General features: G+C 38.7%; 2 long non-coding RNA genes across 2 annotated transcripts in view; one reads left to right on the top strand and one right to left on the bottom strand.

The window, feature by feature from the left end:
* Positions 1 to 1615, top strand: part of LOC107834536 (uncharacterized) — a 12637-nt gene extending 11022 nt beyond the window's left edge. The window contains exon 4 of the long non-coding RNA XR_001660327.1: positions 1480 to 1615. This is a non-coding gene — a long non-coding RNA (uncharacterized LOC107834536). The remainder of the gene's footprint in view (positions 1 to 1479) is intronic.
* The window catches only part of LOC107834535 (uncharacterized), an 11885-nt gene extending 386 nt beyond the window's left edge, over positions 1 to 11499 (bottom strand). Inside the window, exons 1-2 of the long non-coding RNA XR_001660326.1 lie at positions 11408 to 11499; positions 3094 to 3097 (exon numbers count right to left, since the gene is read on the bottom strand). This is a non-coding gene — a long non-coding RNA (uncharacterized LOC107834535). The remainder of the gene's footprint in view (positions 1 to 3093; positions 3098 to 11407) is intronic.
* Positions 11500 to 12334: the final 835 nt, after the last annotated feature.

The raw sequence follows: 12334 nt of genomic DNA, 5'->3' as shown, positions 1-12334 counted from the left end.
GAGGCAGGACGACCCCCCCCCAGACCCGGAGAAGGCACTCTACCTTCTATTATTTTTACGACATAAACTGAGAAAAATGTGAAAAATCAAGGCTGAGTGTCTCACAGAATTAGTAATCTTTCTGTCTGAAACACACACGGCACAGTGGATTTCTGACTCCAAAACTCTTTTTAACTCCCCCTCACGGGCACAAATATTGCCCTATTGGTTTCAAAGTTGGTCATGACACATGCCTGCTCCCGTAAAATGTTTTCAAACTTTTTATAGGGCTTATGGTTCTCTGTCAAACTGCTTTAGACTGACGCTGAGTGTGTCACATAGATAGGAACTCTTTCTCCACCATTCTGTCTGACACAGAGACACAGCCCAGGTGCAGGTCATTAATTACCATAGCAACGCAGCCAGGGTGAAACAGGCTGGATTAAACAGAGAATTCTCTCCCCCTCTGTGTCACTCACAGCTGCACTTGACAGGGGATTAATTACCACAGCAACAGAACACAGAGCAGGGCAGAGGAGCTGTTTAGGACTACAAACACACCATCTCTGTAGTTCTATCTATGGAGAAGACTCAGTTAAAAGAGAGGCCTGAGCAGCATGTCAAAACTACAACATGGCGGAACTATCTAGTAACTGAGTCCTCTTCAGTTACTACAGAGGAGGACTTACCTGTATTCAGAACTACCTGTGTTTTGAGCATTGTATAACTGATTTAACCCAATCACTATTACACATGGGATTAGTGTGGCCATTTCAAATGAAGCTTAAAATTTAAAAACAAAAGCCTCAATATTCCGCCCAGGTTAGTGCACCGCAATAGGCGGTGCAATAATATTAAACTTTATTATCATTCTCTCTCAGGTTATGGCATTGGCTTGTACAGCAAGCCAGAGCATTAGCATTAGCCTTTTACCTAAAATAAGCTATTAGCTAATTTTATTACTTAACAGTCATGTTTAGTATACTGAATGGAGTAAGTCAATCACAGACAACATGCAAGTGATGCCCCACATGCTACTGATAGCATTCATGTTAACAATAGCATTTTGGCTAATTTTACCTGATTCATTAATTTTTACTTTGTGAACATGCTTCTGACTCCACAGGTTACTGACTACAATTTAGCTCAGCTCTGCATTGATGCTACCTTTTAGCATCAGAACACTTTTCTTACTTATTAGCCATGTTTAGTATACTGAATGGACTAAGTCAATGACAGACAACATGCTTCTAATGCCCCACATGCCACAGACAGCATTCATGCTAACTTTAGCATTTTGGCTAATTTTACATGATTACTTTTAACATACTGAATGGTACAAGTACAGCTGAGTGAACATGCTTCTGACTCTCCACAGGTTACTGGATACAATTTAGCTCAGCTTAGCACTGATTCTTATTTTTACCATCAGAACGTTGGGTCCAAACCTATGGGCACACTTTGGCAGGCCCCCGTTAAATTTCTTCAGGAATTTTCTAGTTAGTTTTATCCTCTCTTGGTTTCTTGTTATGTCCTCTTTAGTTTCTATCCTGTTGCTAGTTTTATTTTATCGTTTGTATTGACCCTCACCACCAATAATCTTCACTCATCATGCCACTCACCTGCTCCGCCGCTTAATTAGGGTTAGGGTTAGCTCCTACTTACTTCAGAGGACAGACCACCGGGACGCTCCATCTGCTTCTGGGTTTTTCCTGGCTATATTTCCGGCCAGCGAACCATTCCGCAACCCAGTGGTCGCTTTTCAGACCACTTAGTCTCCTGTACCACTCAAAAATGCACAATATGTCTATAAACCCTGGGGTACACCCTGGCGACCTGTCCAGGGTGTACCCCGCCTCTCGTCCGGAAAGTTAGCTGGAGATGGGCACCAGCAACCCTCCCAACCCCACTAAGGGACAAGGGTGTAAAGAAAATGGATGGATGGAATATGCTGAAGCCATTTTTTAGGACTTATACACAAACAGCTGTCTGTGAATGAAGAGGGGATCCAGACAGTGTGGCTCTCTGTGCCCTACGATTCAGTGTCGGACTTGTTCTTGGATGCATCACAGAAGCAAAGCAGTTGGGGAAAGATCTCTTGATGGATGGGCTCTTCTAGCGTCAGTACTGCTGTGAGGCCTCATGGCTGCTCCTGTGAATATTTCCATTGTGTTTGGGGCTAGTTGAATTATTCAGGCAGCTGGGTTTGGACTATAGCTGACTTTCTCTGTACCAGTTATCCTTATATTTTGCTTGACATTGTTTCAGGTTAGTAATTATATTTAGGGAGCCAAAGAAAATGCCGTCTTGGGTTTTAGTTCTCATAGAAGCTAATTCGTGTTTGGTGTTCTTGGTTAACTGTGACACATATTACCTAGATCAATGCCCTAGACCAGGGCCTTAAGCCACTGCTACCAGCACCATCATTTCCTCCTTTTATAAATAATACTCTTGGCTCTCAGTGTTTAACCCTATCTCTCTCCCAGATGGGAACAGAGGAAACTTTAACTGCAAATAGTAGTAGTATGTGATCTCTTTTATCCTTTAGACTTGAACATGAGTCTAAAGAAGCTCACAGATTACTCACTAATCTGCGAGCTAAAGAAGCTGCTGCTACTTGTCATGATTCATGTTCTACGACATGTCCATGCTGAGTTTTGCCACTCATTCAGCTTACCTGCTACGCCTGATTGCTTACCTGTCTCTCCTGGGTGTCGATCTACTTAAACACCTCTCAGCCTCTGCCTCCTTTCCAGATTATCAACAGCCACGAGCCAGTAGAGATTCAGCGTTTGCTTCCAAGGCTTTAGTGTATTTACAACTCTTTCTGCCCATGGATTTATCCCCTTCTGCCAAGCCCATCTGTTTTGGATTTCACGACCTCTGCCTCACGACCACCGAGTAGTGCCTGCCCCTCCTGCTAAGTTTGCTCTCTCTGTCCTTCTGTGTATGACCTCAGCCTGATTATCGTCTAAGTCCCTGGATGTTGCTTTTCACCTACTGTATGTTATATTTTTCACCTATGGAGGTTGCCATTTTTTCACCTGCTGGATTGATGTCGCGGTTGGGTCTGCTCTGTACTGGAATCCACAGAGTAAACACAGGAAGGCTAACTTTACTTGAGTTGTTTATCATGTTGCATTTGTCTGGTGTAATATTAGATAATGCCACACTGCAATAATGTTGGCTGTAATAAAAAAAATAGTGTGGTGAGTCTGGATCACTTTCCACATGAAAAATGAGTGCACCAAACACAAACTTCCGAGGGCCCTACATTTGTGTTCTCCACATTTCTGTCCAGAAGACTTTGAGTCATTTGTACAAGCAAAACTGACAAAGGCTAAGTTAATGCTGACAAGTTTCATCCACACTGAAAGGAGACCAGACCCTAAACGTCTTCATTACCTCTTGTAATTCAGTCAGTCATGGCAGATCCTGGTTCAGCTGGAGGGTTCTTCTGGTTGAAGATGAGTTTTCCTTTCTACTGTTGCTACATGTATGTTCTGTATGAAGGATTGTAGCTCATTTAATGACACTATGTGAGCACCAAGTGAACTGCGTTGTTTGAGATTTTGGATCAAATCAGAATTTATTTTGAGTCTGTCAGTAGGCTGACTTCTTTTTTTTTGTCAAGTGCACTGACGCAGCAATAAACTGAACTTTGTTGGTTTGGTCTGTCTTTCTTTCTCTAACCTGTCTGAAATTGAATGAGAAGCCTTAAAGCCACAACAGCAGACATTAGTGCTAGCTGGGAGTCCTATCTGCTTTGTTTTAGTGTCACTTTTTAAAGTTGTACAGCAGAATGCAGAATTATTCACTTTATTTTTGGACGTTTAGGTTCTTTATGGGTTTAGGTTTAAGACAACACAGCATTTGTGTCAAAGACTTTCAAAAACAAATCCATGTAACATTACACCATTAATCAGTGTATTTTTTTCATCCATAGGTGAGTATCTGCAGTCCTACCTGTTTGGGTTCATGCCATGGGATTTTGACTCAAGCCAGGGTCCTTGTGGGTTTGGTTCATTGTAGACAAGAGGTTGGGTGCAGTGCAGAGTCAAAGAAGGTATGCTGTGGTGGTTGTGAGAGGGCCAAAAGGCAGAGGGACTCAGAGGGGGACACATGGATGATGGACTGTCAGCGATGGGTGCTCTGGAATAGCTCAGCACCGAAGGACTGTAGAAAGTCAAGGGTAGATGTCCGTGGTAGTCATGTCTACTATCTGTGTAAGGAGAGGGGATGCAAACGGTGTGGCCCTCTATGCCCATTGGAGGACTGTACATAGTAGGGAGAAGCCCTGGTGAGGTCGGCCTCTCTGAAGCTTTGCTGTAGTCCCCGTCATGGAGTTGAAGCATGGGTAAAGGGTCAGGACTTAACCCAGGGGAAGACGCCATGCTGAGCGGACGATGATGCCTTTATTGATCTGTATGACTTTGCAGCTTGTTGCTCTACATGTTCTGGTGGACATAAATCCTGTAGCAGAAACAGAAAAAAATGTGAAGTAGAGTAAATGATATAGTCTTTTTACTCTATTTGAGAGAAAATATGTGTGCCACTTTCACCTAGCAGTTCATCATCTTTGTCATGTTAATTCTAATTCATCTTCACTATGCTCAACTAAAATGATAATAAATAACAATACATTTTACTGGCAGGTTTTCTAACACCCAAGATCACCTTACACCATTTAACATAAAAACACAATATAAAAGATACAATAAAAATAACTACAAAAATGAATGAGATGATAGAAGAAGAGGATCTGAGAGTGGGGGTAGGTGTAACAATGTGAAGAAGATCCAAAAAATATGGAGGACTGAGGGTTGTGGACAGGTTTGAAGGTAAGGAGGAGTTTCTACACTGTAAAATACAACTTATAGTATTTACCCCCAAAAAGCTGAGCTAACAATTTGCAAACAATCTGCTTGGGTAAATTTAACCAAAACATTTTTGTAAAGAGTATCTAATGCCAACAGCTCTGAAAACACTCTGAAACTGAATTTGGTAAAAATTTACCTAACATTTCTGGTAATATTTCAAAACTAATTGCCTTAAAAATCTGAGTAATAGTATTCCTTATTCTTCATTGTTAATGTAGTTAATAATTTTTCCTATTTTTTAACAAAGGTAATTTACTATTACTGACCTGAAAAGTTACATAGAAATGCAATACAAGGTCAGACCAACCTGTATTTAATAAACTACATGCTCAACAAATAAACATAATAAATAATCATACATCCTAAATTTCACGCAGCTTTAACTATGTCACATTTTAGTAAGTAAAATAGTTGTAAAGATACAAATCTCTTGAACAATTTTTTTTTCACAATGCTACCCAATCATTGGCAATCAAAAAAAAAAATCTTTGGTTCAGATTTTACACAAGTTTCCGTTTCCCTCAGTCACAACTGATATTTCTGCTGGATCAATTCAGTTCAATTAAAAAATACTTTATTGATATAAGGAAATAAATTGTATGCATGCACTTGCATTTTTGCATGAAGAAATTTAAATGTTGTTGCAACTCATTTAATTAAATAATTATTGTAGGTAGTGATGGCTTTAGGGAGGAAAGATCTCCTGTAGTGGCCTGTATTACAGCAAATATGAAGAAGCTTCTGGCTGAAGACACTGTTTTCCCAAGTGATTCTCATGAAGAGGATGGTCAGGGTTGTCCATAATTTTCTTGAAGAATCCTTTTTTGCATCATGATCTCCAGAGGTTCCATAGTCGTTCCAAGAACAGAACTAAACAGAACCAGCCTTCTTTATCAAGTTGTTAAGGCTTTGTAGCTCCCTGGCTCTGATGCTGCTGCCTCAACAGATGACAAGAAGTCCAGTCAGTCTGCTCTGTCCCTTCTTATAGTCAGCTTTACTGTTACGTGCAGTCCAGTCTGTTGACCAGATCCACCTCAGCTGTAGAATTATGAACTCGGGCTGCACCAAATGCAGCTTTCTCCCCTAGATTATTTACACACAGACACATTACTTTATATATATATATATATATCACTTAAATTAATTTATTGTTTATTTATTTTTCTGATTGGTGGATTTCTTGATCTGGGACCGGAGTCCACATTTCGTACCACGAGCTAGCTAGTTGGTATGACAATAGAAAATCCTTGAATCCTTGAATCAGTTCATGCAACATAATTGAATACTGTAAGCCTATCTTACAGTGGCCATCCTACTTTCTGCTATTATATAAGGTTTTCGTAAGGTTTTTCCAAGTATGTTAATATCTTATTGTGGAATATCTGAAGTTTTTTTTAAAAATCTTTTTCTTTAGCATGGAAATGCACCACAAACCTATCATAAAAACCAAAACTTTCTGTAAGTAGGAAAGGAAGAAAAAGTACATCCAAACTATTTGGACTATTTCTGAATTATTATCACGGTGTAATCAGTCATCTGACAATTTTGACTGTGTCTCTTTTGTGTTGGTACTCTGAATGATTTAAAGGGCCATTTTCATGTGCAGTTCCATCTCAACCTTACACAAACAGACAAACATGCAATGAATAAATCAATTTTCAATCAGTTTTGTGCACTATGATAATAATTATTATAAATAATAATAAACATGTTTTCACTGAGGCTCTTTAAATGTGTGTATATTTTAAATTTTAAATTGACATTTGTGACTGTATACAAAATAGACCAGCAAATATTGCAGTATAAGCATATTGCCAGGGAACACAAAATTTATTGTGAAGTAACGCAAAAGTATTGCAAGGGAAGGCAGCAGAAAAATTTTTCCCCGTGTTTCCTAAGGGGCTCCATAGATAGGGACACAGTCAAACTGAATAAAACAGCAATCCCATAGTGAGTAGCATAAGCTAATTTGCAGCACTTGCCCCCACATGGGCTTTTCTAAACATCCATCCATTAACCCCCACGCATATGCCTGGTGATGTCGCAAGGGGTGCTGGTGCCTATCTCCAGCAGTAAATGGTGATACACACATACACCCACAAGTAGAATGCAGCGAGACCAATCAACCTGACAGTCATGTTTTTTGGACTGTTGGAGGAAGACATACATGCACAGGGAGGAAATGCAGATTCAGTAAGCACTTAGGAAGTGACATGGTAATAATAATTTAAAATAAAACATGATAGACAACATATGCAAAATCATATATAAGTAAAAAAAAAAGTAAAACGACAATAAAAAAGAAACAGATGGATGCAGTTCAGTTTTTGACATAGCCTGAGTTTTGTTTTTTGAACACACTGAAGCTGGTTATACAGGGTGGGCCATAAGTTTCCATACATAGGAGAATGTAAAATGTATATTTCTTTTATATTTCAGATACCCAAGAAGATGCATTTGACAAGAGAGCAAAGAACTGAAATTATACTGATAGCTGGATTGGGAAGCAGTCGCATGGTTGCATGAAACTTTAACAGAAAACATGGAACGAGCATCACACACAACACTGTGGCAAAACATATTTGCAAGTTTCAGAAAACTATCATGAAGTGGTCCAAGATGTGCAGCAATTACACAGAGTCCTACAAAAATAAAAACGGTTGTCCAATATAAAATATTTATTTTTTTCTATGTATGGAAACTTATGGCCCACCCTGTAGATTTTAAATTCACAGGAAGTGAGTTTCAAACTCCAGTCTTCTCACAGAAAAAGCACTTTGAGCAAAAGTGCTTCTGATGTTCTAAGGGAACCTTACAGTTGCTCTTCAAAGTTACTCTGGTAGATCTATTGTTGTAAAATGTCTTGGAAATGTGTTACATGTCTATGGAAAATCATTTTTTGTCTAAATTGAGAAAATACAAAAATTATTATTTTAACCCTGACCTGATGGTTTATCAACCAGTGTTGACATTAGAAACCCGTTGGTTTCTAATGTCAACACGATGACTTATGGGTCAAAAATAAATTTCAATTATCTTCACAAGTAATGACAGAAGAAACATTGTATCAGCATTGGGCATCAGACACAAACTAATCATGGTCAACATGTGTTTCATGTGGGTCAGGTTAAAGTGACCCTGAGCAAAACAATGCTCGCTCTTTGGATCACCACTGGGTTGCCCTAATTTAGAGGCTAGGTCCTTCAATCCAGATTGCCAGTTCTGTTCCAAGACATGATATACAGCCCCACAACACTGCCTATTGTGTCTTCATTTGGAAAGATGAATTGCTCAACATTTAATTTAAATCAGTTCTGAGATTGTGTTGATATAATCAGCAGAAAGAATAAGGAAATGTTTTTGTTCAACACATTTTTAACATGTCACTAAGTTTTAGAAAGGGTTTATTATAAGTAAATCAAGCTCTCAATAAGTCAATTTTAAATATAAGACTCCTAATGTTCAAGTGAATAATATCCGTGCCGTTAATAAAATTCATTATTACAATGTGAGGTCAATGCAAAATGCAAGTGCATGCATACAATTTAATGCCAGGGAAAACTTTATGTACTAAGTAGGACCAGTTCAATAGAGAAGCAGAACACAAATACACACTCACACTCATAAAAGACAAAATAATAATATGATAATAATAATAATAATCATTATTATTATTATTATTATTATTATATGAGTGGGATCAGAACTTTGATAACTTAATTTATTAATACTAAATGATATAATAGGCCTTAAGGTCTTCATCTAATGACTTCTTGAAGAGAAAAAAAAGGGAAAAAAATGACTAGAAATCTAAAATACTTCTAAATTTACTTACTTTAATAAAAACTTAAAAATGTATAAATGTATTTGCTTTATCAATTAACATCTTCACCGATGACAATAATCATAAAGGTCTGTCCCTTCCTTCCCCTTTCAACCAATTTATTTTTACATCGTTTTGTGGCAGTTGCAACAAATTTACAGCAAACAGTCATAACAGCCATTACAGCAGCCCAGCCATTAACTGCTTAGTGTTTTACTCCATCTTATGGATGACACTGTGGTTCACTGGAGTTCCAATTCCTTGGAAATTCCTTTCTACCTTTTCCAGACTGATAAATATCAGTAACTTTGTTTCTCATCTGGGGCCTGTATAAAACATGCGTACGCACAAAAAATGTGCAGTGGCGTATTTTACACACAAATTTCTTCTGTCAGACTGCCCTGTGGCAGTCTGTCAGCAGCTGTGGCTACTATCCAGTAGCTTTCCACCATCAGCGTGATTGTGTGCATGAATAGGTGAATGACTGTTGTATGAAGCACTTTTTTGTCCTCTGGACTTGATAAGGCGCTATACAAGTACAAGCCAGCCAAATGCCAACCAAAGGAAAATCACCATCTATAAAAATGAATGTTGTCACTTTGACCGGCAGAGGCTCTGCGTTAAAGAAGGAAGTGAGGCAACAAATGTCTTTGAGGTGGATTTATTTGGGAGCTCCAAGTCTTCATAACACCGACACCCCTTTTTTTTGTAGTGAAACAAAGAAGCTGACATTTATACCTGAGGCAAGTTCCAACACTTAACCAGGTAAAGGGGTGATCAAAAAGAAAAGACAAACAACAAACAAACACTACTTACACAAACCTAGCAAACAATAAATGATCCAACAAATATTTACATGCAAGCAAATTATTAAAACTAAACTAATCTGAAGTCAATCAAAAGTAAATATAACTAAATATAAATCTTAGAGTATTACCCCTCTTAATGGAAGAGGGTATGCTCCAGGAGCATTTGTCTCCTTTTCTGCTCCACCTTGCTAAACATACCCAGAAAGGCAAGTACTCAAACAATTAACTCAAAGTGAACCAATCTGAATCAGAAACAAACTGACATCTTCCCCCACATTCTCTGAACAGGAAAGATGGCCGGTCTCCCTACCCAAAAAGAATGTTCACCAAATGTCACAATGTATCTGAAATAAAGAACTGATACAACACATTTAGACTGTAAATAAATAAAATAATATCAATAATCAATGTGGGATGGAACCCCTGGTCTCCATCACAAACGTAAACTATTGAACTACTTTGTGAACAACAGAAAACTACAAAGTGGCAAAACTCATCTAAATATACTAGAATCCCACTCCATTCAGTTTTATTTAACCCAAGAAGCATCAAACCGAATGTTTTTTCATGATTTTATTATTTTATTGTTTAAGCTTAAACAATGAAACTGAACCACATTCATCCTCAGACAAAGCACATGATGCATGCATGTTTTCAGTGAGGTAATTTCATTCTCACTGAAAAAGAAAATGGGGTTGGATCAGCAGATTAACTCCAAACAGGTCAGTTTTGATTATTCTTAAGGTGATCAAGGTATGTAGAAAATCACAAGTATATAAGTAGCTGCTCAAAGAAGTACTGCGCAATCAGAAAATTCACCTTGCTTCTCTAAAGAATTTGGTCATAGTGATATTCATTTAAAATAGCACAACAAAATGTTGACAACATCTACAAACAAACAGTGAAACATGTTTGCTTTCGCTTTCACAGACAGTGGAACTACATCTAACTTTTTTTGTCACTTAGAAAAGAAGCTCAAAGAAAGGTAAGCTCGATTGACGCGATGTTAGTGTAGCTGGGGCATATTGACCTTACCAAGCTCCGCCCAGAAACGCCCCCTAAAATCCCACGTGGCTGCATGTCACACAAACAAAGCCTCGCGGAGCTTAGTTTCCATGTGTAAACATGGCGTCTTTCGTTTCAACTGACTCTCTACAAAGTATTTCTGAGTCGATTAGTGTAGCCTTTCTGCCGGAATTTTCAAAAAATATCAGCCACGACAATGGACAGGGGAACCAACAAGTTCATGTCATCTTTTTTGGACGAAATCAAGGTGTTTGAGCCACGCGATGCCTCCAACATTGTGCGCGTCGCAGCGAAATGCTACCGGTCGATGAGGAAAACAGCAGATCCTCACAGCCTCAGCATAAATATAGCTGTGGACAAGATTACTGATGCCTATTGTTCTTGCAAGGCTGGGTAAGTCGGCANCCAACTACACTACAAGGAGAGGCTGCAGCTGCATATCAGTAGGCGGAAAACTAGCTCCTTCTGCTTTGCCGAGCCACAGTTCAAAAGGGAGAGGTCATGGCTCAAGTAGTCTTGAAAACAAATGCTCAGGTTCACTATTGGTTGGACAGTGTCCCACTGTACTTGTGAAAATGGGGGTGTGGCACTTCAGTGTCTTTTAGACGCTGGTTCCATGGTAACAATAGTTACACAGAGTTTCTTTAACCAGCATTGTCAGGGCCCTTTGCGGGCCTGCAGGGGCGGATCTAGCAAAATATTTATGGGGTGGCAAGAGGGGGGCAGGGATTTTTTTCAGGGGTGGCAGCATATGCATCTATGTATCTATGTATGTATATACATAGATACATAGATGTATCTATGTATCTATGTACATAGATACATAGATATCTATGTATCTATGTAGATATCTTACGCTCAAATGTGAGCGTAAGCCAAATGTGTCTCACGCTCACATTTGGCTTACACAGACCTAACATTAGACTTAATTTACTTGTTGCAAAATATTGTTTTTAACTTGCATTGCTTCAAAATGAGCTTCATGTAGCACTGAGGATTAAATATAATTTCTTAATATAGTATGGTTAATTATTTTTATGTATTTCATACTGCTGCTAATTGATATGCATTACTGGATTGGACTAGTCGCTATGTGATTCATTGTGTCCAGAAAACCATTTTATCCCAAACCAGAACAAGCAGAAATCTGTCACAAAAATATTAGTAGCGCCATCATTTGTTATCAGATATACTATTAAATACAACTTAAAATAAAGATGAGAAAACTGATGTTTGATAAATTGTTCATGATACAAATCTATGAACAGTTTGATTTCTGTTAGTTCTGTCAAGATGCAAAAGGGGAGGATTTTTCTTATGTTGGTCATTCGTTTTATTTTAAATGCTGTAGGAGCCGTAGTTTGACGACTGTTATAAATATTACCACATTTTACAAACAGAGGGGATTAGTTCAGTTTTTGTCGCTTGTTTAACTTTTAGGAATTGCAGCGGCTGCAGTGCGTCACAATAAAGTGCAATAAAGCTGATAAACAGGTGAAGGACCAAACTAGACAGAACCACTTCTATTCCACCTTTTCTCGCTCTGTGTCGGCATTACGCACGGACCCGTTGCCATTCTTTGAGTGATTGTAGTATTTTCCTGACCACCGATATTCCTGACTCAATGGACAGCAATGTTGATAAGTCACGTAATGTCCAGTCCAGTAATATATCCATCAATGCTGTAGGTGTCAGGTTACATTGTGTTGCATTCAATGTTGTCGGAAGAAAGAGTTTCATACGCTTAATGTCCGATTTGCCGTAACAATTTATTGAATTCATAGTCGCAAGCCGGGGTGGCAACAGGGGTGGCAAGG

The sequence above is a fragment of the Poecilia formosa genome, unplaced genomic scaffold (assembly GCF_000485575.1).
Source record: "Poecilia formosa unplaced genomic scaffold, Poecilia_formosa-5.1.2 Scaffold654, whole genome shotgun sequence".
NCBI classification, from domain to species: domain Eukaryota; kingdom Metazoa; phylum Chordata; class Actinopteri; order Cyprinodontiformes; family Poeciliidae; genus Poecilia; species Poecilia formosa.
Note: the sequence above shows the minus strand (reverse complement) of the source record. Positions and strands in the feature narration are given on the sequence as shown.